This window comes from Ochlerotatus camptorhynchus, unplaced genomic scaffold, assembly GCF_037179485.1.
Source record: "Ochlerotatus camptorhynchus isolate MF236.1 unplaced genomic scaffold, CSIRO-AGI_Acam_v1.1 ptg000067l, whole genome shotgun sequence".
Taxonomy (NCBI): Eukaryota; Metazoa; Arthropoda; class Insecta; order Diptera; family Culicidae; genus Ochlerotatus; species Ochlerotatus camptorhynchus.
The window spans coordinates 842,667-866,187 of record NW_027040557.1 but is presented as its reverse complement, the minus strand read 5'-3'; the positions used below and the strand labels follow the sequence as shown (position 1 = coordinate 866,187).

The 23,521-nt window shown below is 38.0% G+C and overlaps 1 protein-coding gene across 2 annotated transcripts in view; it reads right to left on the bottom strand.

Annotated features, from left to right (window-relative positions):
- Nucleotides 1-7,297: 7,297 nt before the first annotated feature.
- The window catches only part of zuc (Mitochondrial cardiolipin hydrolase zuc), a 134,509-nt gene continuing 118,285 nt past the window's right edge, over nucleotides 7,298-23,521 (bottom strand). For both annotated transcript variants that reach the window (XM_065216820.1, XM_065216819.1), the window contains exon 4: nucleotides 7,298-7,718. The gene's annotated coding sequence lies outside the window, so the exon portion shown is untranslated. The remainder of the gene's footprint in view (nucleotides 7,719-23,521) is intronic.

Below are 23,521 nucleotides of genomic sequence, written 5' to 3'. Positions count from 1 at the left end.
CTAGCTGCTTGCTGGGAGCCTTTCGTTGTGTACTGGAGAACACCACCACTCACCTTGCGGTGATTAAATAAACACCGTTTAGTGAGATCGGATGGAATTCAACTTTGAAATCTGTGTTAGGGAAATCGCTTTTCGCAGGCAACCGGTGATAATTTTAATTATAATAGCAACAGATGCAAATTTATGCAATTTTCAATAGTGACGTTATGAAAAATGATAAAGTCTTAAATTTGACAGATGCGTAAAAATCTTTCTGATCGATTGGTGATAAAATTATTGAAATTGGTCCAGGGGCATCTATGTTATTACCGTTCAAAATCTTTCATAAGTTTGTTACATGTTCTATTTTCGGTTTTCACAAAGTGTACCCTAGGGTGTTTCATTCTGAAAAAAGATTGATATTTTTGATAGGCCACCCCCTAGTGCAGTTCATTACACAGAAACAAACATCTGTGCAAAGAATCAGCTAAATTGGTCAACGTTAAGAGGTCGCGCCAACGATTTAAATTTTGTTCGGGATTTTCGTCAAATTAGTATGGTAGAAAATGATGACCCACTAAAATCATTCTAACTGTTTTCTTAATGAATCGATTTGCATGAAATTAAAATATGTTATACTTAAAACTATAATAAACAACTTTGTTAAAGGCTGCAAATCGATTTGATGCTGCAGAAAACAGAAATTGGCTTTCGGAACTCAGATTGCAGATAAACCTTGATTTGAGCAGAAAAGCAGGTATGCTGACAGGGAATATTTCATAGTATGCTTTGCCAGATTTTTTTACCTCAATGTTATGGAAATCTCCCACTGAAGACTCTACTGAAATCTTCCGAAAGTTTCTTCCGGCTTCTCTAGAAGTCCCTGTGAGTATCTTTGCTTGTGTCTTCTGACTACTAGAAACTCCCTTCGACTTATCCCGGAAGTCTCTTCCAACTTCCCCAGAAATTTGTTACAATTTGCCCTGGAAGGGTCTTCCGGTTTCGTATGGAAGCTTTTTTTTTCTTTGGAAGTTTTCGCTCTCGGATGTTTCTCCAGATACATCCTGGTGGAAGATTTACCGGACTTCTTCCTGATTTTTTCCCCCTTGAAGATTTCGACCGGTTTCTTCGGAAATGATTCTTATGATTTCTCTCTCGGATGTTCCGTCCGAGTTTTGAACATAAGTTTCGTCCAACATTTCTCGGATTTTTTCCCAACTGCCCTGGAAGAATCTTCCATCCTTCCAGTAGTATCTAATAACTTCCCTCAGAAATCGTACTGGCTTACTCTGGAAGCGTAAATTATTTCCCATTTCATCCGGAAGTTAATTTTGATTTCCCACTGAAGATTCTACAGAAATTTTGTGTCAGCTGACTCCTAGAAAGTGCCTTCAACTTTTCCTGGAAGTCTCTTCCAACTTCCCCGGAAATTTCTTACAGCTTGCCCTGGAAGGGTCTTCCGGTTTCGTATGGATGTTTTTTTGACGTAGGACTTCGTCTTTAATTTCTATACTGGGGGTAAACTTTGTGAAAACCGAAAATGGAACATGTAACAAAATTATGAAAGATTTTGAACATTAATAGCTCAGCTGCCCCTGGACCAATTGCGATAATTTTATCACCAATCGATCAGAAATATTTCTACGCATATATAGCAATGCTTCCGATTGATGATTTTTATCGATAAACTATTAAAAAATGGTAATGTCAAGCATTATCCAATGTACAAATAAAAAGTGATAATTTTATCACTCAAATTTTATCAAACAGCGCTGCTGTCTACCATCAACTTATTTTCGCTTCGGACGGCGTGGTGGTCAGCAATAGCAGCAGTAGGAAGGTGGTGGCTAGTCCACTCTTCTACACCCAACAAGCCACAATTGACAGGTCGTGGCAAAGGAGGAAAAGGTTTTGGTAAAGGAGGCGCCAAGCGTCATTGCAAAGTTCTTCGAGATAACCACCATTCGTCGTCTGGCTCGCCGTGGTGGTGTCGAACGTATCTCCGGTCTGAGCTACGAGGTGTGCTGAAGGTGTTCCTGGAAATGAGATTCGTGATGCTGTCACCTACTCTAAACACGCCAAGAGTAAGCGGCCATGGATGTCGTCGACAATAAAACGGCCTGTTTGTCCATATTCAGAACCACAGTCCTCCAACGACCACACAAAATGCTCTCCAGAGTTGTAATCTTGTAACCAAACTTGGAAGCAGGGGTGCAAGTGATTTTGATTAATTCTCTTCATCAACTTTCTCTTTAAAAAAAATACTACAAATTTGGCACGTTTACAAATCAAAAACGGAAAGAGTTATGACAATTGATGATTGATCAATTAAAAGAACTAAATGATATTCACATTTGTTCCGTCCTACGTCAAGCTTCCGTTCGTGCCCCTAGGCACAGACCCTTCTACTTTTTTCTTCGAAAGGTTTTCTGATTTTACACTAAAATTTTTTGAAACATCCTTCTGGAAGATTTTTTCAACTTCCTCCAAAAGTTTTTCTAACTTTCTCTGGAAGTTTCTTCCAGCTGTAGTGTATTTCTATTTCTCACCCAGCTGAGAGCGTTGGACGAATAGAACTGCGAATAATTTGCTGAAATCTAATGCTCCGTAATGCTGCCCTTTATGTTGTGAAGATCAGTTTTTTTAAAGGGATAACTTTTAATGCAAGACAAGGCGTCCTCAACAAGTTTAAGGAAAACGATATACTAATGTCCACAACAGGTACAGCAAAACATCACATAGACGCCCTTATTCGTACTATCTGTTCAGGGATAGAAGGAGAAGAAAAACCACCGCAGCCAACTGAAACTTGAACCGAGTTCCTGGAAACCCCATAATATCCGCGGCAACAGCCAGAAAACGATGCTAGAAGTGCTCCCCTTTAAGTGTCTTCCAATTCCCACGGAAAGATTTTAAGAAATCCCCTGGAAATTGCTTTCCACTTTCGACTGTACAAAAATCTGTTTCTCTGAAAGTCAAACTAATTTACCGAGAACCGGGAAGGATGATTTTTTGACGTAGAACTACGTCTTTCTTTACTATACTGGGGGTCACATTACGAAATCTAAAATGTGGCATGTAACGAAAATGGGGTGGTGTTTTCAAACGCATACTTCTCAAGCCCATTAATTGGAAATATGGCATGCAATATGTCATTCGACGGAGACATTATTCATCAATTTTTTGGTGTATAGTAGAGTTAAACAATTTAGAAATTTTACAAACAAACGAGCAAGAATCGGAATTCTGCATCCATATCACTGTCAAATCGCTTCTACCATCATGTACAGTCCAGCAATCGGAGGCTGCACCAAAAAAAGAAGGATTCCTGCAATGAAAATTTTCGGATGTCAGTAGGAGCGTAAGGAGAGCAGGGTTGTACACATTTTTGAGAAAGAGTTGACTGAGACGGCCTTCAACTTTAATCAACAGGATCAAGGAAACGGACATCCATGGGTTATACTACCTGGAACACATCAACGGGTGAACAGTGCACTACCCGCACTTACTAAAGATTACATTTAGGAGTGATGCGATAGTTTCTTCAGTCGAGTATTTGAACTGCACATTTTGGACGAAATACGCATTGTCAAGGATAAGCAATTAATGTTGTGAAATTAAATGAAAATTACAAATCCTTCTCTCTTTCTTTATGTGAAATGATGCAGAAAGTTTTGTTGTGCATGTTGAAGAATCGTAAATTTGAGTGTTAAGCTAGAATGCATATGATTGATATAGGCACAATAATTTCATTCAATGGCGCGAGCAAATAAGTTTTCATTCAGTAACAGCAGGTTATTTTGGTGCAGTGTATCTACCATTCTTACTAAGCAGGTAGATATCGATACACGACCGTTCAATCTTACCCAGTAGCTAAGTAAATTTGTATTGCTATCTATTTTTTTTTCTCAACGAAATATTATTCAGTTTTCATAAAAACTGGGTAACCCCAGCTTAAATGAAAACTGAGTAAGATTGAACGACCGTGTACCATGACGACAAGTGCAACAATCATAAAAATCCTTTATTATCCGTACCTAAATTGGACGTTGACAGTTGAACGATTCCGTGTTTGACAAGAACAATTACCAACACATTTTGGAAGAAGCAGACAAGGGATAAGCTGGGAAAAGTGATAACTGAAACGAATTATTGAATACCCAAAAAAAAAAGTAGGAGGCAATGGATTCGGTTATTAAGCCATCATAAATGGAGAGCATTTCCAGCCCAAAACGCAAACCGGTTGGTCATGAGTGTTTCCGATTTGAATGAAACATTTCTCACGTGTTCGCTGCTACTAATGGTTGCATTTTTCATTTAAATTAGATTTTTTTCTCCAGAGTAACTTTTGAAAAGGGCGTATAAAAAAATGGATTATTTTTTTTTCAAAAAATCATAACTTGAAAATTATTGATCTGATCAAAATGGCATATGAGAAAAAGTTTTAGGTAGTTAAATTATCTTTGCGGAAAAAAATACACTGAAAAAAAAACTTAGTAAATTAGTATTTAAAAAACGTAAAACGGTGATTATCTCAAAACACCCCCCCTTCGATCTTCATAATTTTTTTTTTCAAGAAAACTGAAAAAATGCCCTAATATTTGGTAAAGAGTATATGCTGGTAACTTTCTTAAAAATTTTTTTATAATTTTTGAAATTTTTGTTGGTTTTTACAAGTTGGTGAAATTGCATATTTTTTAGTAAAATAGTAATTTATTTGGATTCTACGCATAATTTTCAAAAACTTTGTATCTAGAAACTTTTTTCCTAAGTCCAGCCGTTCTCAAGTTAATGCAATTTAAAAAAATAATTATGATAATTTTCTACATTTTGGGCCATTTTCAAATGTTAGTCGTGATGTCCAGCAACGAGATGTTTTTCCATGAATATATATTAAAAAACAGACAATTCATTCTCATATATGGTAGCTGTCAGACTTACCCGTTTCTATTTAGACGCAGCGGAAAAGAAACAAGTTTATAAGTAAATACTCTCAAATATACCCAAATAATCAACAAGCCCACTCATGTGCCTTTTTTCTGTCCTCTATTAGTTGTTTACCTGGATATAATTGTGTATGTCATAACAGAGGCTCAAAACATAAACAGGTAAACAAATATGTTATTAAACCTGTAATTGAGGTAAATTATCTAGGTACTTCTCTGACGTATACCATATTGTGCCTTAAGAGCTCATCCCGCGATATCACAACTACATAAAAAAAAGCACCCCGTGGAGGCTTCTTACACTCACACCTAAAAAAGTTTGCTATAATCAATTGTACCTAATGAAGATAGGTATAATGTCAACATTGTAATTATTCTGCTACATATATATATATATATATATATATATATATATTGGGACGATCTTCACCTGTTCCATTCAGTTCATCTCTCTTAGCGTTTCAAGTTAAAAAGCAAGTAGTTTTTTACGATGGATAACAATTTCAAGTGTTGTAAACCTCTACCTAAATCAATTTCAAAGCATGACACAGTAGCAGTTCAGTTGTTTATCTCAAAATTATTAGAATTTTTAAAGTTGCAAATAACAGTCCAAAAGTGTATTTTTATGTCAGATGTAGATGTAGATGTAGAAATTGAATGGCATTTTTTTGCAACTTCACACGGCAAAGGTCCTTGTGATGCGATTGGCGGTACCCTTAAGAGAATGGCAACCAGAGCAAGTTTAGCTAAGCAACACGAGCACCCTATAACGGACCCCAAACAACTGTACGACTGGGCAAATAGTCGTAAAGAAGATCTTCAAACAAAAATGTCATTTTGTTATGTTTCTACGGAAGAATACAAAAGGCTGACACGGAATTTGATCCAATTTTTAAGAAAGTGAAACCAATTCCTGGAACTCGAAAATATCATTGCTATATTCCAGTTTCAAACAACCAAATTGCAGTAAAAATATTCTCTAATTCAAACGATACACCCAAATTATTCAATGTATTCAAATAATATGAGTTGTAAAATAAAATAATAAATAGGGGAATTTACGTATTCTCGGCAACCTAAGCAGCGACCTTCTTTCTATAGCCTTTTTCTCTAAGGAACGCACACATATGCAGTATTGGTTTGTTTACAATCTTTTGCTGCCAGCTGCTCTAACAATTTCAGTCGAAAGAATTGTCAAAAACTGTTTTGAAACGCTTTTACAAAGCTCCAATCTTCTCTAGTGAGAGCGAGTATTGTCGGCAGCCAGTTTTTCTTCGGCAACCGTTCCATTTGAACTGCATGTAAATCTGCTGTTCTATTATCGGCAACTCGAAATCAGCTACAATTTGTAGTGCGTGTGTTTCATTTCAAGAAAACCTTGCTAGATTGCTTTTTCTCAGTGGTAAAAATATAGTCAAATTGAAGCTGAGAGCATAAAGAATCGTTTGCATGCATTCAGCGAAGTGTTTTCGTAAGAAAATCCAGTGAAAATAGTGTTTCAATTTGGGTTGCCGAAAATAGTCTGGCATGCCGAAGCCGTCATTATACTGTTTTTTATCTCAACAAATCTTTCATTTGACCACATCAACGTGCTTCTCTTCCGCTGCCTCTAGATAGAAACGGGTAAGTCTGACAGCTACCATATCTGAGAATGAATTGTTTGTTTTTTAATATACAATCATGAAATAAAATCTCGTTGCTAGACATCTCGACGAACATTTGAAAATGGCCTAAAATGTTGAAAATTGTTATAATTATATTTTTTTAATTCGCATTAACTTGAGAACGGCTGGACTTAGGAAAAAAGTTTCTATATGCAAAGTTATCGAAAATTATGCGTAGAATCCAAATAAGTTATTATTTTTCAAAAAAATATGCATTTTCATCAACTTGTAAAAATCAACAAAAATTTAAAAAATTATAGATTTCTTTTTAAGGAAGTTACCAGCATACACTTTTCACGAAATTCAAGGATATTCCATCAATTTTCTTGAAAAAAAAAATTATGAAGATCGAAGGGGGGGTGTTTTGAGATAATCATCGTTTTACGTTTTTTAAATACTAATTTACTAAGTTTTTCTTTCAGTGTATTTTTTTCCGCAAAGATAATTTAACTACCTAAAATTTTTTCTCATATGCCATTTTGATCAGATCAATAATTTTCAAGTTATGATTTTTTGAAAAAAAAATAATCCATTTTTTTATACGCCCTTTTCAAAAGTTACTCTGGAGGAAAAAATCATATTTAAATGAAAAATGCAACTATTAGTAGCAGCAAACACGTGAGCAATGTTTCATTCAAATCAGAAGGGGTCGAGACAAAATTGACATTTTTTTTAACGATTTGAGCTAGAAATGCTCTATAGCACTCCACAAATGCCAGGTAACATTGAAAAGCTGCTATAATTAGTGTTTAGTGCTGAAATGTTAATGTCTTGACATAAATTGAAGAGGACTTCCATGTTCGAAATAGAAAATGCCGAAAGCAATCAAATTGTGAATAGTTTAGAGATCGTCTTCTCGTTTATTAAAAATCAAAATATTTATTTTATAACATTTTGTTAACAGTTCATTTCAATTTGAAAATTATTTTAAACATAATATTTCATGGAAATAGATCATCTGGGAAATGTTTAATGTAATCCAACATCTGAATTGCTCGGAAAATGAAAGGTTTTCATTTTCTCTGTTTGTCGTTTACTCTATGGTGTCTCACCTCTGCAATCACATCAGCAATCTTCGGCTTCGTTGAATTTACGAATCAATATTAAGCGACGATCTTCGGCAGCTCGTCTGAAATGAGAAAGAAAAGAAAAATTCAATTACCCATGGGGTCACATTTTTCTTTTTATGTCTTAACAGTTTTCCTAGAGGTGAATGAAAGGTAACTCATTGTCAAGTTCAGATTGCCCCATTGACTGATTCGTTGTATAAGTCTTTAGAAGGGCATGCGAATGGCTGTGTGGGTAAAATCAAAAGAATCCAGTAAAAGGGGTGAACAATTACCGATCACCCCTTTTGCTTGTTTATGATAATGAGCTGAAACCCTACTTTATTCGTTCGTGTTTTGATACTTTCCTGGCGGGATTCGTCTATCGGCGGAAGTTATCCCGTTCGCAGGTTAATTATTCTCGAGTGGTCGGATTGTGAAATTAAATGTGCCCTCAAAATATTCTTAATTGCAAACCGAATTGTCCGTCATTAAAAAAAACTTGCATCAAGTATGTCAGCATCGGTGTAAAATTCCAATTTGCATTTCCAAAGTTTCAGAGTCATGCGTCGGATACATTTTCTAAGACAAAGGCACGAAAATAAAAATAATCAAAAGTGAAAGGAATTTGCCATTACCATCGTATTATCAAGAAGAGGGTCCAAAGGCAATGACCACGATCCTTGTCGTTCGGCAGCGTACAACTCCATAAAGTGAAAGGACGACCACTGTGTTCCTGGTTTGGTTCATCGGTCTCGACTTTGCCACCGCCGCGGTTGTTGACCGACCACCGTCCGACTGTTTCGAGTCTGGCCGCCATGGCAACCACGACGATGATCGTCACGATGATGATGATGATGATGATGTGACTGCTTCGATTTTGCGAGAAAGGCTTCTCCAACATTCCTAACCGTTGCGTTGTTTCTAAGTCATGACATGCTTTGGGGCGACAAAGTAAAAATCTTCGGTGCAATTTTTTTGCTCTCTTCACTTTTCGGCATCGCCGGCTATCGTCTTTTGTGTCTGATTTAATGAGAATGTAGATTCCATTCATTCCTGCTGGCATTCGGTCTCAACGATCTCTTCGGACTCGGTCAGACTGCTGATGCTTTGGGAGGGTGTGTTTATGTGCGAGTGTGTGTTCGGGAAGCTTCTTGTTTAGTTTTATATTATCCTTTTTTGGGCCTTCTTATGCTGTTTATCTTTCTTACCTTTAAATTTTGCTCGCACAAATTTATGCAGACAAATGTTTTTACTTCTAGATAGAGCTGGAATTAGGGCGTAACAGCTTTTGCAAACAATGACTTCTATCGATGATTTCTAGAAACTCAAGGCTCGCCCAAGCAAATCAATGGCACTATCAGGTAGGGGAAGTCTTCCCCTAGCCGATGGTTATGTTGGTTTGCGTTGGCGCGCCTTGAATTCCTAGAAATCATCGAGAAAAGTCATTGTTTACAAAAGCTGTTAGGCCCTAATTCCAGCTCTATCTAGACTTGTGTTATTTTTCCAAATTATCAAAGTTATTTTTAAGGGACGGACCCGGCATAGTGGTCAACGTCCATACCACTCAAGCCAAAGTCACGAGTTCAAATATCATCCCGAAGAAGTCACGAATGACCCAAGAGACTATAATTACAAAAAAAAAATTAAATACAAATTACTTGGTTTAATAAGTTTTTTATGAACAATCAACAACGTAAATGAAACGTATGCAAAAAATAATACATCCATCCCGTCTAATGAATTTCTGTTAACAAAGAGAGTTGACGTATTGTGAAATGATAAGTTTATTTCCTCCTCCACAATGCAAACAAAAAAAAAGTGGGAAGAGAAGGACTATGACAATGAACTTGATGAATGATAGAAAGGGTTGAAAGTCTCGCTGTTGCTCATATTCCGCTTCACTTTCAATGAGCACTTCAGATGATAATGACATCCTTTATTGTTCTTCTGCAAGGCAAGGGGTTTTAAAGCTGTGGACACATATATTTGAAATGGTGGAAAATTTAAGACACAGCTTTAAAATAGGGGGAAAAAGCGTTAACTTGCCCGAAGCTAATTCTAACATTTGCGGTAGACCATCATCCACAGAAAAAAAAAACATCCTTAGGCTCGGAATGAATTTTCTCATTTACTGGATGTGATGACGGGACGAAAATTGTACTACTTCTTTTCCTCGGTATTGGGACAGTAATTAAAAAACGGAAAATTGAGGGAAACTGTTCTTTGACACAGGCTGCCGAATGCCGAATGTAGCGAAAAAGACAATGATCGAACATTTCCCTCCATGAAGACATTGAAAGCCAACTCGGAATGTTCATATCGAGGAAAGAGATGGAGGCTTGAGAGCACTCGTCGCAATTAAAATCAATTTAGGATCAAGTATGCTCAGAATGCGCGTTCTCAGTAGGGTGCCGTTTTGTGCTGAGTAATAATAGTTGGGAGGGATGATTGAGAGGCAAAGCTTGCCATGAAATTTTAAGAGTTTGAAGTACCCAACCAGAGAATGTTGGGTGCTACTGTAAATCCGCAATTTTGTGGAACAGGATTCACATGTATTTGGCGTCCGTTTTTTGCTCCTTCTCCTTCTTTACCAATTCCACTTCAACCAGCGGCAAAAAATCTTCTTGCTCCAGAGTTTTCTGGATGCAATGGGCAAGAGAGAAGGAGAAAGATAGAGAGAGTGTCTATCCAGAAATTTCCATTTGCTTGTTTTCCATATTTCTTTTCTCTTTATTTTTTTAACGATCTTAAGATCCACAGGCCAACATTAGAGCCATTTCCCCTATATTGAATTCAAAAAATCATAGCCATAACATTCATGCTTTGGTCTACACCCACGCGAATAAGTTTTTGAAGAGGTTTGACAACCTTATATTAGTCTCATCAAGAAGAGAACAAGAGTTTAAACATATTAACTCATTAACGCCCACTGTTCTATTTATCAGTATTTTTCCTCTATCGTGTCTTAATGTGACAATAATCCTTAGGTTGCTTCTGGAAAAATCGCGCATTTTCCAGAGGTCAAAAACGAAATGGGCATTAACGGGTTAAATAAAGCACTTTTTTTTAAGTAGGACTACGTCTGTGATTTCTATATGAGAGTACACTTTGTGAAAACCGAAAATGGAACATGTAACGAAATTATGAAAGATTTTGAACGTTAATAACTCAGCTGCCCCTCAATCATTTTATCACCAACCGATCAGAAATATTTCCGCGCATTGATAGCAATGCTTTCGACTGTTGATTTTCAACAAGAAACTATTGAAAACTGGTCAATGTGAAGCGTTGTCCAAAAGCGTCGAAATAACTAACAAATCCATCAATTACGTACATGCATGTGCTGCTTCCCCAACACAGTCATCAGATAATTGTTTCTAGACGAAACATGTCGATGTAGCATTGCTGCTTCCCCAACACTGTCATCAGAGAGTCGTTAGAGGACGGAACAAGTCGAAGTGGCATTCGCCTCCGATCTTCGGGCGTGTGCGAATGGGGTGGTAACAAAGGCGTAACATTTTGCTCACTCATCGCCATATTCAGAACCACACGCCCCCAACGACCACACAAAATGTGCTCCATAGTTGGAATCTTTTAACCAAACTTGAAAGCTAGTACACTCTACGAAGCACCCGTGTCCAGCAGCAGCCGCGCCGAGACTCTTCCGAGTGCTCATTCATAGTAGCATGGTTGAGATTTCCCTCGTTGCGGCCTTACAATCTGTCGACGACACCAGTTCAACCTCTGTCCAGCAGCAGACGAGCCGAGACTCTTGCGAGTGCCCAATGATTGAACCGAAGAATATGGGATTGTCCGATCCGATTTGCTGATCCAGCTGCCTACACGTCATCATCATCTTCTTCTTCTTCTTATTCGCATTTCAAGCTTTTTGCTTACTGCATATAAGCTTATTGCGTGCTCTCAACTTAGTGTTCTAAATGCACTTCCACAGTTGAGCTTTCGATGCCAATACCAATGCATGAATTTGTATATTGTGTGGCAAGCAATATGATACTCTATGCCCAGGGAAGTCGAGAAAATTTCCAACCCGAAAGATTCCCTCGACCGGACCGGGAATCGAACCCGCCGCCTCCGGCTTGGTAATACCGTGCCTTTACTGACTAGGCTATGAGGCCCATCATCATCATCTTCCAAAGGCTTGAATCCTGTGCTACCATCGGCCTTTTTCAGGGCCACCAAGATTTTCCAAAAGAACATGTCCCAACTAAAATTCATATCAAAGGGTTCTTTTCAGGGCACTCATAGTCATACTATAGAGTATAAACAGAGAGAACCCCGCTCAAATTTCGATTCCTACACAAAACACAAGCTCCTGCTGCAGTTAACAAATAACATTTATTAAATAAGGCTACGTAGTCCTACATCACCATTATGTACAACCCTATATGGCTGTCCCTTGTAGTTTTTTGCTATTGAAGTTTATTTACAAATTTTGACGTAGCACTTCTTCTTTCTCGATGGTATGGGGTACCATTTCATCGAAGCAGCGTCACGAAATCATGTTAGATTTTAAACGCTTATAACACATTTCATTTATATGTGTCTTATATGTCATTTATGGATTGGAGGCGAACCAGCCCAAGGCTGAAAGCCTCCCTAATAAAGATAAATAATAATAATCATTTATGGATGGATTTTCATGTTTAATGTACCATTTGAATCAGATTTGATGTGTGATTCGTTTGATATTAAAATTATTCATTGTTCATCAATAGTACACTATTAAAACATGATCTAATTTGCATGCTTGCTTGCGGGTGTGGATAATACCGATTCCCTAGCACCCATTGTAGCACTGAAACTAAGTCCGATAGCAGTGAGCTCTCTTTTCTGTTTGTCTTGATCAAGTTTAATGTCCTCAACATATCGCTGTATGAAGGGCCAAAAACGGATTGGGTGGATAGATAGACAAAGTCGCCTATACGCATCGACGGGGCAGTAAAGAATCTCCATCCAGCAACATGATCGCACAATTGGTCAAAAAGATAAGCTCCCAAACATGAAGAGTGGGGATAAGAGCCCACTCTTTATCCACGAAATGTTATCAACAGGGAGTTCGAAATGTTATCAAATCGTTTCAATCGGGTGACTTGATGGTGTTGGCGACAATAATCAGGTTTTGGTGCCCTGCTTGTCTGTTGGCCGTTTTGTTTACTGAAATTAAACAATGTGTGATGGTCGTGAACTCTGAGAAATATTTTAACCCTAAGTTGTCTTCATGTCGCTGTATGAAGGGCCAAAACCGGGTTGATTGGATGCAAAAGTGGGACGACCCAATAAATGAAAAGAAGATCCCACCCTTTATGATTAGTAAAGACATGTATAAAATAAAAGGGTTGTGTCCTAGACACGACCGCAATTTGACGTAGAACTACGTAAAATTGATGTATGTCATGCATTTTCGACTATTATACTTTATCTTAAATATTTCTAGTATTTCAATGTTTCGGTTATGGTTCAAAACTCGCGACAATTCATGTTAGCATAATCAGACCACGGTTCATCTTACGATATAATGTATTTAAATTTAATGTAATGGTTAAGAATTGACAGAATTTCCCCTACATAACTACCTTGGGTTGATCAATGTTGAGCTATTTTGCTGTGATCAATTAGGGAACTGACCCTATTTCGTCAGTCATTTTTTGTTTATTTGAACCTCAGTATAGTACACAAAAACGCCGTGCATGTTGTGGGATAAAACAATTGTCAAAAAATACATTTTATTTGTCAGTAGCTCCATCATTAGTTTTAAATTAGGTTTCTGGAGCAGAGAAGAAAGTAAAGATTGCATTTTATGATAACGCAACAGGCAGTTGTTTTACCTGTCAGAAGACGGTACTTTAAATATTGAACAAAATGTTGGTTCATATGTCAACGAAGTAGGGGAAGAAGGGGTATAACGATCATACGGGGTTGAGGCACCTCTTTGTTCTCCAATTTGGAGGACAACCCTAACATAAAATTACCATGCATCATCATTATGTACTTTACAGCGTGTTCGTAGAATTATTGCAAAATAGAATATTGTGACTTTTCTCAAATTAAAATCTTTTCAGAAAGATGTGCAACCAAGTGGCAGTCGATTATGATGACTGTGTTTGGGAAAAACGCTTATTTCATGAAAATAGTGATAAAATTATCATTTGTACATTTTTCAAAAATTTTATTACGGAACATTGGAAAAATATTTCAGCAGGTTCGTAATGTAACATCCTATCGATTGGCGTATCTGGATTTTATTTCATCTTTAAATGACAAAGTAGCAAGCGTTCAAAACCTAACACTATTTCACCACACATATTTTTTGATTTGCATGCCAGTATAGTCGACAAAGACGTAGTTCTACGTCAAAATAACCATTTAAGACGTTCATGCCCAGAATGTAATGCTTTTGAAACGTAAAATTAATTCTTATTCTTCTTCTTATTCGCATTTCAAGCTTATTGCTTATTACATTTTAGCTTATTGCGTGCTCTCAACTTAGTGTTCTAGGTGCACTTCCACGTTATTAATTGAGAGCTTTCGATGCCTGTACCATTTTTGCATTGGTATAATTGTGTGGCAAGTACAATCATACTCTATGCCCAGGGAAGTCGAGAAATTTTCCAACCCGAAAAATTCCTAGACCGGACCGGGAATGAAACCCAGCTACCTCCAGCATGGTCTTGCTTTGTAGCTGCGACTAAGCTTTGTTACCGACTAAGCTAAGGGAGGTCCCTTTAAAAATTAATTAATTTAATTATATCTCGATCAAATTATCAATTGATACAAGGTTATATATGAATTGTCAAGGTGTAGGCTGGAAATCTTGCATTATCTTAGCACGAACGTCAAGTTCAAATACCAAAACACTAACGCTAAAATAAATTCAACCAGCGAACAAATGTCGAATGTAGACTCTCACATGAATCAAAGCGTTTCATATTTTTTGCTCATTCTTTCATGAACTGTAAGTGTGACAGTAATTTGAGAGAAGATGCTCTTTTAAGAATTCTCCTTCTGGATGTTTCTTCTAGAAGGAGATTCTTCTAGAAATTTCATTCTAGGAGCTTCTTTTTTATGTTCCCATACGCTTACTTTTACTAGAAGATTTTTTTTCTAGAAAGAAAACCTCTAGAACTTTCTATCTATAAGCTTCTTCTACCTTGCCTCATACTTGTCCATACACATTTCGGTTTAAAAAACGAATTCATTGCATTTTTCGTAGTCCTACCAGCTAGATTCCTAGATACAACACCCTTAGTTGCAAATGGGTTTATTTTTATTTACCGAGTGTATTTTGTCTGAAATGGCCATCTATGTTCCTACAACTCTTTCCAAGCTCAGGTTAAACGGACACATTGCAATCACAACAGCCATAGCTTTAACAACGTTGGGATTCATTCGTCGTCATGCCTCCAGATTGACAAATGCTCAAGGTATTTTTCTGCGTCCTGGTTCGAAGCATACTGGAGTATAGCGCCCCGTTTGGTCTCCGTATCAACTATCGCAGAACTTGCGGAAGAACGTTTGCATTGCGAGACCTACCATGGAGGGACCCTGCCTAATTATCCGGATCGTTGCCAGCTCATCAACCTGGAAGCTTTATCGGAAAGGAAAGTCAACCTGCAACAGCTTTTTACATTAAGCATCATCACTGGAAACCTGGGCTGTCTTGATATACTCGCCAAAATTCCTATCAACCTGCCAACTGGAGCACTTGTTGTGTATTAATTTATTTTATAAGGCTCAACCGAATTAACTTTACAGAGCCGAGGATTCTTGGTTACTATACAATACATCTTAAAACTATAGTCAAAAGGTACAACACAATAAACACTTTATCTTCCGCTTTCCAAAAAGCCTCCTCCATCAGAACTAGAGTAGCTTCCAGTGGTTTCATTGTATGGCAGTTACGCCATCGTGGGGCAAAGCGCTTCCATTGCAGCAATGGACGCAAAACGTGGTCAACACTCACACACTCATCACGAAACGGTTGCTTTCCAAAGTCGACGACGCATCGACCGAAAGAACTGTTGATGAAGAACAATGAGGAGTACCACACAATGGTTGCTGCCGAGAAAACAGACGATCGCGTGGCAGTGGCACACATCGAGAGTGGCCTGCTTTTGTCGACAGCCGAGTGAACACTATCTCGAACACTTCGTAATGCCCCTTTTCGCATGATCCCTGTCGTAGCACAAACTACGGGTTAAATAATCCTTTTTGTGCATGCTTAAAAGCTGCCATTAAATTTTACGCAAAAATAAGCTCCCAAGGACTTATTTTATCCTCCTGAAGATAATAGATAATACCAAGGTGAATACATATTGTAATTATGATATAACATAAAAAACATATTGTAATTATGATACGGGTTGGTTTGTTACTTGGGTACACCTTCTCTTCTTGCATCTTGTAAATAAGAACTAAAATTAAAATATTCCATAGCGCTTCATACATACGAAAAATAGCAATTTAGCTGTAATAAGCATTTGCAAGCTTGCATGATTCAGTCATGTTGGATTTTTGTATGGAGGAGCGACCGAATTTGTTTACAATTTTCTCTAAAACAGCACTTTCTCCCCCCGCAATCTCCTCGCCCATATAGTGACAAAGTTGCATAGCATGGACCACTGCGGATAATACCAGCCACAGACATGATTGTAGCACCTTTACTCCAGTACCGCAATCGACGTTCTCGATTAAAATAGTACAACGGAACTAGAACCATGTCTGTTACCGTCATTTACCCTACGTAATTATCTATACCTATTTACAGTGAGTAAATTTCTCGAAAGAAATCTTCCTGCTCTAGAAATATAAGCAATCCGATTTCTGAAATATTCAGACTACCCGCCCATCAAAATACTACTATTATTACCAATTGCCATAATTTACACAGGAGCGACGACCATTACCGGCGTCTGGTCGGGCGAAAATTTGCGTGCCGGCAACCAATATCGAAGCGTTGGGATCCATTCCATTCTCCGAAATCGCACGTTTTTGTTTCAAGCAATAACTCGCATCCTAGAATATCAGAATCAGAAAACTTTTTTTTTTCCTTCATCTCTAGCTTGTAATTTTATCACCGACCGCGTCGTTTACATTTACTCTTGATAGCTTACGACGTCTGGCCTGCTTGGATCCCTCTCCTCCTAAGCACCAGCCGAAGGACATGAGTGGGGAACATTAGGAGAAGTTGTTTAGTCGCGTCTGCTGGATCTTACCGCGTGTTGCTATCGGGCGAAAAATGGGCTACACTCAACAATCCCAGCACGAGTAACAGCATACCGTTCTCCGAAAGCCACCGCCACCGTATTCCATTTTCACTTTTCCGAAGGGCGGAGCGGAGACTGAGTTGAACGCACTCGGCTTCCTTTCTGTCTCTTGCCTTTGTTACGACAACCACCTTCAGGACAAGGACGAGGACGACGACGGACGAGACGAACTTTGACGGACGAGATGAGAGACTGTTGCTTGTGTGTTTGGTATTTGGTGGTGGATCCATCCCCACGAAATGTGCCACCAGTTCCGTCCCAAGGCAAACACCGATGCGATGAAAAGAAAAATTTGCTCCTATTAATTTAGTCTGGCTCATCAGAGGACGCTCGGGACTTTGGCGCTCTTTGGGGGGAAGGTTTAGGATTAGAATATACAGAAAAGAATCGTGTTTGAACCCCTGAAGTAATTGTCTGCGAACGTCTAAATTACCAGCTGTCAGAAAACAGAATCGCTTCTGAAGAAGATCAGAATTTTAAGATGCTCAATCTCAGACCAAAGCGAAGCGTCTCGTTCTCGGCATCAATTGGATACACTTCATGAAACGGGACAGGACATTGTGCAATTTCTGCTACGTCATCATACAACGGCACACTCACATCAGGACAATGCCATTTCATAGCTTTATTCAACATATTTGTCTAAAATCCTCCCGGACGGCATGACACATCCATCTCCCTAGCACGCAACTGCCTTGGGCTGCTGGGACCCCATGGTCCGCTTGCTTTGGTCGTTCAGTGATCGTTCGCTTTCGCTGACTTCCGGGGATTGACTTTCTGCCTGGTCCCTTGTGCTCTCTGCGGTGCGGATCGGAACCGGCACGATGTTGCGCGGGATGTTTCGTTTGAGGTGGAATTTCACTTTTTGGCCAGTTTAAAAAAATGTTGAAATTGTTGATACGCCATAAAATTGTATCACAGATTTCTAAGTACCGAAAGCGAAATGTTTCACTTGGTAACGCGTAGTCTGTAAAGGAATAATAAAAAAAAATACTATCATCATATTTCCGTCCACCTCAGTGCAAAGCAGTTCGAACCAGCTACGATTTCTCTTGGGAATCGAGAAACCGTAGAGATTCACCGACCCAGACGGAATTTACGAGATAAATTTCCGACAAATTAATTCAAATTGTCGCAGTAGGCGTTGATCGTTCAGTTAATGTGCCTGTGTGTGTGTGTGTGTGTGTGTGTGTGTGGGTGCTAGATCGGAAAACCGCCCAGTCATAACAATCGTTCGAAAAAGCGAAAATTGCGCGCGCGAAAAAAATGGCGACAATATAGATATTAATCTTCGCGCCGGTTTTTTTTCCATTTGTCTGTAGAAGTGTGTATAGAAGTTTCCCGCCAAGGACGTTTACAGACTCTCACGATGATGGTGGTGATTGAAATATGCTTGAAATTCGGGTGTGATAAAAATAGTTTTCCACCCGCCCAATCTTAATCGCACGAGGTTTATTTTTGGCCGCACGGGATGATTTTCGATGAGCCGAGATGCCGTAACAGATTGATCCATTTGTATGGCTGAGTTATTGCGGGTAGGTGCGAACAAAAGCTACCAATAAAGCTATTTCATTTATTTTGTTTTCTATATTTCTGATAGATCTAAATTTGATTTTGAGGCAGATTTTTTAAACTTAGGGGATTATTATTATTACAAATTTGACAGATTACCTTTTAAATTTAAATAGTAAACAAAGTAGAACAAGTAAAAAATAAAAAAAAATAAAAATGTTGAGACATATAAGCTATAGCTTTGTTAAGTTTTATCAAAATTCGCCAAGCAATTTTTTTCAAATAATGCCACAAAAAAAAAGTAAAATTTTATCACACAACTAATTCCGTCTCAATTTCTTTCTTTCTTGTCAAATACAGGTAAGCAAACGTCTCTTCTTGGATACCGACGATGTCACCTACTCTGATTGGAGAGACACACACACAAAACATAGACTCTGCCAGAGTTTAGCAAGTATTTCCCATTTTCCCTTCGGTGCACTTTTATCCCCTAGCCAAAAAATTTCCTTCAACTGTGACGCGTGATTCGATTAACAAGATAACCATCTTAGATTGAGTGTTTTTTTTTGTTCATGTTCTTCAACCTGGTGAGAGGGTCGAAGATGTGGTTGGCCAACTTGTCAGACTACAGAGTCTCCGTTAAACTATACTGCCAGTCTCGGTAGGTAAGTGATTCTGGGTACCAGCCAGTCCCGACCCGACAGACTAGAAACCAGACGGACACTGATAGCGCCAAAGTGAAGCCATCCTGGTCCCAATCTCAGTTTTCAATTCAGTCTTATCACCACCCCCTCGCCTAAACCTAACCCAAATTGATATTGTCGTTTGTCTGGACTGGTTGCACTTTTTCTCGTTCCCAAGTCAAATATGGTCAAATTTTTCTGAACAAGAAATTAACTATAACAAATTCAATCAGAAAACGTGTGCGGTGTTTAAACGCTTGTTAGTACGTTGACATAAAAAAAAACCTCTTGCCTTCAACAAGTTTTTCTCCAGACTTTTTTTTTTAAGTTCATCATTGAAGTTCAAGGACATCACATCGATTCTGTCACCTTCGCCGCCGTCTACTGTTCGTACACCATAGCTGTTGATCCCCCAGCCAAGCCAAGCCAAGCCAAACACAACCCTCCGTCTCTTCAATGGACCCTTGCATTGTGCCAATCGTTCGTACTTTCCCTTTCCTCGCATTTTCTTGTGAATCTCGCGATTGCACTCCGTATACCCCTTTTTTCTGGCTCAGTAAGCTATGATGCTTTCTCAAATATAAACTGCGAAATGGCTACTGCGATGCGAATTCTACCACTCACACACTCACTACTGGCTGGCTGGCTGTGGGATAAGCATGCGGTATATGGAATCGTTTAACTTTTCTTCGAGTTATAAGCTGTCAATCCGCCGTCACCACCACCTCCGCCACAGGATCACTCTGAACCATTCTGAACCAACAGACGTTATGTCGAGTTTTATTGTTTTTACTTATATTCGCCACGGGTAATCCACTACGACGACCCCTTTCAGCAACTTTACCAGCAGCACAGACACGGCATACATATTGCATATCCTTACTTGCTGGCGGGCTTCCGTTCTTCCCCAGAGATTCCCGGGGCGAAATGTAAGACTGGATTGGATGGTGGAAGATTTCGCTATTTACTTTCTGACGCACACACTGCAGACTCAGCAATACATTCCCATTATTATTATTAATATTATTTTATGTGCATTTGAGATATTTTTTTCAAATCGCCTGAATTTAGGAAATTCTACGCAGTCCTTGTCTTCATTTGGTTTAGTGTGGGACACGTTTGTTTCTGTTCGGGCATACTTGAGAAAACACAGCGTAACTTGTTTTATTTCGCGTGATACAAATATTTGATTATTAATTTACTTGCCTTTGAATTAATCATACAGAAAGATATTACTGTTAACTAACCCTATTTCTATCCTATATGATCAATATAATGAATCAAGGCTTAGCAACGAAACGTGATTCATGGAGTTTATTTACATCAATTAAGATCCAGTTCCTTTGTGTGGGAGATGTTCTAGCTTCACGGATCGCCGTAGAGTTTCGTTTGATTAGTATTCATAGTATGGGCATGATGCAGGGGACATATTCTCAGTCATAGTAAATCTAAATCTATTAAGTAATTTAATCGGGACTCCAAGTAGATTTGGAGAAAACAAAACTTCTCATATTGATAGGAACTTATTGTTCATAAGAGTGGCGCATTAACTCCGTGTAACTATTTGGACGTAGTTCGTTGCTATGGTAAATGTCCCAATCGTGGTGAACCTGGTAGATTATTTGACATGAACTCCAAGACGGTTTTTAATCAAAACGTTTTAAATCCATGGAAATCGATCGTAAACGATGTGCATATACTTCATAACCATGCTTAGGCATATTTCGCTGCTAAGGAGATTGTCTTAGTCATAGTTGAACAAATGGAGTTTGTGTTATGAAGTTATAGGCTAAATGCATCGGTTTGGACATGTTTCCTTACTGAAGACATTGTCTTAAGTAGTCGTGGATGAAATAAATCATTTGATCGGAGGTCCAAGACGATTTCGAGAGCATAGAACATCTTAAAAAGAATTATAAATTGTGCACATAGATTCAATGAAAATGCTTGTACATAGGATTGATGTCCCTAATGTCGGCCTTACTGTCCCTAGTATTAGGCCCATTTATAAATTTCGAAGTAAAGCATTTTTTGAAAATGTTCCACTATTAACTAAAAATATCCATTTGTATTGTCCATGTGACACATTGTTATACGAAAAATTGAGGAACCGGAAAATGTTATCGATGGGCCCAATCTTTAGATCCATAGGCCAACATTATAGCCATTTCCCCTATATAGTTGCTGAGGATCAGCGTGCAAGTTCTCGTTGATCTAGTAGATCATAAAGCGCTCCATGTCAAATGACGAATCGGAAAAACTCGACCTTCTACGATGAGCAGAAAACTTTGCACTTTGTGTTATGATCAATAATTCGCCCATTTTGGATGTTGTAATTTTGTTTTTTCATGATGGCATCTGTGACATTTTTCAATAAATTAAAGCACGAAAACGTCACTTCTGGTCGAAATGACGTTTGAGACAAAGTTGGTAAAAACTCAAATATTTCAAAAGGACATAACTCTTAGAAGGAAATTCTTCAAAAGTATCGTCAAGCGTTTTTTGCATGCACACTAGCACCCTCTATTATACACATTCCAAAACATCAATTTGCAACCGGAGCATCCCTCGTCCATGCAATTTTTTCACTAGTTGCTTTTCCCTAGATCTGTCAACTCACCAGCTGTGTTGAACCAAAACAAAACAGAAGCAAGTCAGTGATGTCGGTTTGATTGAATTTTGCAGAAATACGGATCCGTAGGAGATATTCGCAGAAGCTCAGCCTTTTATTAGGGACTGTTTTGTTTGTTTAGTGTGCTTTTTCTTTTGCTGGGAACAAGTTTTGGGATGCCTTGATCACTTATCATTTTCAAGAGCTGACATCTACAGAATTGACCAGAAAAAAAAAACTGGCATCACTGATACGTTCGAAATGTGGTGGCTTGCTCAACGCTTCAGTGGCGCTACCATGACAAATGCGAGCACATTTCCAAAACTATGACCTTATTTACGAAAAATGTGATTGTAACTGTTTTGTTTGATTGTCTGTGGTATATGTTAAATGTTATAACAAATTTCAAGAAGCCCCATAAAAATGCGATTTTTTGCAATATTTAAAATACGGACACAAGAAAATTGTCAAAAATAGTAGAACAAAAATTGGTAAAAATTTTGAAATTTTTGCTAGTACATACGCATTTTAATGTACTATAATTTCTACATAGGAATCAGTATTTAAGACATTCTAAATCGTTATATGTGCAAAAATTACATACAAAAGCGTGTTAACAAGAAGTTTAAAAATATTACAAAAAGTTGATGTTCTACGATTTTTGTCAATGTCATAATTTTAAATACTCCGAAGGTTTGCATTTTTCAAGAGCTAAATTAAAAAAAAATAAAAATATTGAAGATTTACTGTATGATATATTTCAGTTTTAAACACATTATTTATATTTTACTCAAAATTACAAGAAAAAAAAAATAGCGTGTATATTTTCCCAGGAAGATTTTTCTTTTCATAATAACTTTTTCTGAGACGTTATTTCGATCAGAATTAAATGATGCTATAATTGCTATAATTAAATGAAAAATGTCAAAGGCACCATTTTGAAAAAAATTACAACATAAAAATGACCGAATTTTCGCAAAAATGTTAATTATTGCCCATAACACACAATTATGCAAAGTTAAATGCAAATCGGAGAAGGTCTAGTCAAACATTTTATTTTTTAAGCCTTTTTGGCCTGGAACTGGTCTCATATAATAAGGGCTCTTGAACGACCTGGAGAAAAATAAAATAGGTAAAGGCCAAAGAAACAATCCTGAATATCGCGCACTCTTTTGCCTGTGGATTTGAAGAAAAACTTCAAATAGGTTGGTTGGTTGGTTGTCTTTATTAAGGAGATTTTCAGCCAGACGCTGGTTCATTTCCGAACTTCAAAATATCCTCATCCATTAATGTATGAGTAAGGTAGAGGACTAGTACTGTTGCATTAATGGTCCTTCGCTCATTTTCAGCTTCTATTCAATTTTCATACTGCCGTACCTCTAGTGGAACTATCTACCTACCCTCTTCGAACCTTTCTCTAGCTAATAAATTATCACACTAAAGCTTCATGTTGATATTAGTATAGCATTTCCAACCAACTCTGAAAATCGTAAACTTCACGTATGAAGTAACAAAAATCACTTTGAATAAATTTATGTTTGTCCGAATCATAACATACAGTACAACATACATTGCTGTTGCCAAATTAGAGTGATTAGGCTTCCATGGTCCCCTTCTTAATTGGCTTCGTTCTTACCTCACCGGTCGTCAAATGTCAGTGAAAATATGTGACCGTATTTCTCAGTCGTTTCCGGTTTCTTCTGGTGTACCCCAAAGGTAGTCATATTGGGCCGTTCGTATTTCTGCTGTATTTGAATGACATTCACCATTCAATCAGGTGTTCGAAGCTATCT